Raw genomic sequence first — 4,719 nt, forward strand, 5'->3', positions numbered from 1 at the left:
TTTGTTTGTTTATGAGGGAGAAGCCACTACTGAACCTTAAAAAAAAGGACCACACGTGAGGACATCACAGGTCCTCACGTGTGTGTGTGTGTGTGTGAGTATATGTGTGTGGCGGTGTTTACGTTGGTCTGTAGAGTCGTAGTAGAAAAACGAGTGAGTTAAATGTTCCCCTTGCTACGCACACTAGGGTGAAACAGCTGACCATGTGATTATTGATTTCAAATCGGGTGTGTAGATAAATCATGTACAGATTTTCTCTCGAAAGCGTGCTGGCTTACAGCCCATTCCAGAATAGGGAACCTAAGTGACGCGCGTCTACTTCCGCTCCGTTGGAAAGACGTGAAAAATTATGAACCGGAGTCAGTGGAGAGATAAATAATTATTTTTTGGTCCTGTTCGAATTGTACTGTGCATTTCACATATGATGTGTGTGAATTTAAAGATAATGTTTCACGTCAATAAAGTACTGTTATTCAATAGACTTTAAAAGTTATGTTAGTTTTGTGCGAATCCGCCCAGTGGACTACATCTCTCGTCTCAAACGATGTACGTCACCAACATTAAACGAGCGGCTCGCTAGTTAGCTAGTTGTTATGCTAGTTAGCGCTTACATCTTGCTGCCAACTATGTCACTTTACTGTAGTTTATGTACAGTCTATGGACGAATACAACTTATTTGGAGTGTTTAATGCTCTCACTCATGGTATTTTCACCGGCAAGGGGGGGAGCTCAAATAAGACCTGCTGTTGCTGGTGCCGGTGGCTGTGCCTGTGAGGTGGGCTAATGTCACTAACGTGACTGATGTGTTTGTAGTCGCTGGAATTACGATATTTCACAATGTTGTAATTCACTAGTTACGAAATTAACTGCAAATGTCTTTACATGAACATTTCTCTTTAAAATTGACAAACATCATATGTGTAATTAATGGCGCAAGACGATCGGGACCAGAAAATAATTTATATTTCTCCATAGAGTATCATTCATTTTTTTTTCGATCTTAGGTCCAGTGGACCGACCGGAAGGGGCGAAGACTTAGGTTCCCTATTGTTGTGGTAAACTGCTGTGTCTGTGTAAAGGTTGAGCAGAATTCCCTCTAAAGCACGCAACTCCCGCTGATGGGGATTGCTTCGTCTAAAAGCTAAGTTAGTTAGCTAAGTTAAGATCGACTGGTAGCAAGCAGACACTCGTATCCAAGGCTATTGGCACACGGCGGGTAGGGAGTTGAACCGGACGGACGGATAGTCTGGCGGAGATGTTACTGCTGCCCCACCCTGCCCACATCATCCGTGTCACATCCTGTTGTGTTGACCTTTGACCTCCCTCTTGGTTCTCTGCTGAAGAGAAACAGCCACCGGTTACGATATAACTGTTCCTTTAGATTAGTTTGATGACATGTTACCCTGTTTTGTAAAATACATGAATGTGAAATGTTACAGCTACACAGAATTATAGCTAATGATTTTGTATTGGTGAATCAGATGTTATAATCAGAATTATAGCTAATGATTTTGTATTGGTGAATCAGATGTTATAATCAAAATTATAGTTGATGGTTTTGTATTGGTGAATCAGATGTTTACATGTCTACCAGGAGAAGCATTTCTGTAGACACAAATGTATAGTCATGCATAGACATGTATAGTCAGCATCTACAGTCTTTCATACGCACATGTATAGACTGCATCTGTGGACATTTGTGGAGCATCGCACTTTCATGATGTATGATGTGCCAATTACTATTATTATTTATTATTTATTTATCATTTATTATATATTTTATTAAGTGAATATGTGCCAATTACTATTATGATTATTACTATTGCTATTATTTATTATTATTATTATTATTATTGATTATAGATTTTATTAAGTAAATATGTGCCAATTTGATCATTATGAGTGTCTACTGTGTTTAAGTTGAAGCTTGCAGGAAGAATTCTTAAAAATACTTTAAACAAATTAAAAGAATAAAGGAAATGTGTGATTGTGTTGTTAATGTTATAAATGGTGTGAAGTGATAATAATAATAATAATTGTTGTTGTTGTTGTTGTTGTTGCACCCTACAACAACACCTCAGGTTAGGGGAACTAAAGTACCCAACAACACCTCAGGTTAGGGGAACTAAAGTACCCAACAACACCTCAGGTTAGGGGAATTTAAGTACCCAACAACACCTCAGGCTAGGGGAACTAAAGTGCCCTACAACAATACCTCAGGTTAGGGGAACTAAAGTACCCAACAACACCTCAGGCTAGGGGAACTAAAGTATGAAAAAAAAAATGAAAAGATTAAAAAAAGATCATAAAACAGAAGAAAGCATAAAAGGCTTAACATGGAATAATTAAAAGACAGATACAGGTATGTTCTAGCCTGGCTAACGCCTCCCACTTCTCAAATGAGACGTGGTCTGGCAACCAGACGTTCATTTTCTCGTATTTGAAAAAATGCCCAGATCCGTTCATTGGGCGCCACGGATGTCTATCAAATGCGCATAGCTCACCCAACTCGTTCGTATGCAACGCTAAGGGCCCCCGTAAATCCTTTGGCGTCGAATGTAGACGCAAGAAGGCAACGGAAACTTCTCGGATGTTCTGTGATTGGTTCGCCAACATCAGGCGAACATTTGGGCGTTAGTTTCCAGACTGGCTTAGCAGCGGGATTGAAATCACCGCGCAAGGCAGTATGGGAAAACCCAGGCTAGGTATGTTCTTAACAGATAGACTTTACCAGAATCTAATTTAGTAAACCAGTGACGATGATCCTTCTCAAACCAGTGATCGTGAGCCTTCTCAAACACCCTATAAAAGAGCTGGTGCCACTCTTTGGAGATTCGTTGACGTTTTTTCTAGCGTAGGTACGTACACAAATGTTCCATTTGCTGGACCAAGCAGCGCTCTCTCGTCCGCCTCCTTCAGGCACGTCAGCCACAGCTGCTCAGGTCAGAGGTCACGGGGACATGTGATTAGTCAGCGTTATTTCTAGCACGCTATTCTGTCTGTAATTAATTAATGAAAATGAACACGTCATTTTTAACACGCTATTCTGTCTGTAATTAATTAATCAAAATGAACACGTTATTTTTAACACGCTATTCTGTCTGTAATTAATTAATCAAAACAAACACGTTATTTTTAACCCTGGTGTTGTGACATGATGCTTACTGTAGATTCTGTGCGTGTGCGTGCATGTATGTAGGACACTCAGAATTTGTTTGTTTTTCTCCAAAGTAATATGTTCCTTAGCAGCACTTGGATAAGTGGTGTGTGTGTGTGTGTGTGTGTGTGTGTGTGTGTGTGTGTGTGTGTAGTGAGTTGTGGTTGCTCCTTGTTTAGCTGTGTTTAATTAATCCGGCCCTGATGCTCATTTCCTCTCCTACACACTCCTTCCCCCTGACTGACACTTGGCCTGAGGCATGGACCTAAAATGTGTGTGTGTGTGTGTGTGAGAGAGAGAGAGAGAGTGAGGGAGTAAGAAAGTATTTATTTGAAGCTGTGAGACAGCTCTTGTATGTGTGTGTATGTGTGAGAGAGAGAGATAGAGGAGGAGTTGAAAGCCGTGAGACGACCCTCGTGTGTGTGTGTGTGTGTGTGTGTGTGTGTGTGTGTGTGTCGGTGTGTGTGAGACAGCCCTCATGGGTGATCAAGCCCCTCTCCACACTGCCAGACATCTCAGGACCCTGGAGACATGTGGATGGGTGAAGGCTGTGTGTGTGTGTGTGTTGTGGGGGGGGGGTTATGTGAGTAAGAGTGTGTGATAGAAAAAGAAAGAGACAGAGAGAGGGGGGTTGTCGTGTATGTGTGTGTGTGTGTGTGTGTGTCTGGAGTGTGTGAATAAAGTCTAATAATTTTTATCACACTTGGCTGGTATGTGAGGAGGTGGTTTGGGGTCGGGGTGAGCTGCAATGTGTGTGTGTGTGTGTCTGTGTCTGTGTCTCTCTCTCTGTGTGTGTGTGTGTGTGTGTGTGTGTGTGTGTGTGTCAGATCAAGCTGCAACAGCTCTGCTTTTATCCTCCAGTCAGTGCTTTCCTTCCCTCTTGTTTCATCCAACTCCAGACCCCCCTCCCCCCCCCATCTCACACACACACACACAAACACACACACACACACACACACACACACACACACACACACACTCAACCTCAGACGGGCCGGGGAAGGGGGCAGAAAAGAGAGGTAGAGAGATATAAAAGAAAGGAAAGAAGGAAAGAAGGAGTGACGAGAGGAAAAGAAAGGGAGAAGAGGAATAGAGAGAGAAACAGAAGAAGAGAGAAGAGGAGAAGAGAGGAGAAAGCAAGTGAAGAAGAGAGAGGAGAGGTGGAGAGGAGAAAGCGAGTGAAGAAGAGAGAGGATAGGAGAGGTAGAGAGAAGAAAGCGAGTGAAGAAGAGAGAGAGGAGAAAGCAAGTGAAGAAAAGAGAGAGGAGAGGAGAAAGCGAGTGAAGAAGAGAGAGAGGAGAGGAGAGGTAGAGAGAAGAAAGTGAGTGAAGAAGAGAGAGAGGAGAGGTGGAGAGGAGAAAGCGAGTGAAGAAGAGAGAGAGGAGAGGTAGAGAGGAGAAAGCGAGTGAAGAAGAGAGAAAGGAGAGGAGAGGTAGAGAGGAGGAGCCACCATCCCTGGGTCATGTGACCTGTGCTGATGTCATAATGGGCCTCATAATCATCACCGCATCAATTACCATCAATTACAGTCACCCCCAAAACATCACTCTCCCCCCATGAAC

The sequence above is a fragment of the Sardina pilchardus genome, chromosome 18, assembly GCF_963854185.1.
Source record: "Sardina pilchardus chromosome 18, fSarPil1.1, whole genome shotgun sequence".
NCBI classification, from domain to species: domain Eukaryota; kingdom Metazoa; phylum Chordata; class Actinopteri; order Clupeiformes; family Clupeidae; genus Sardina; species Sardina pilchardus.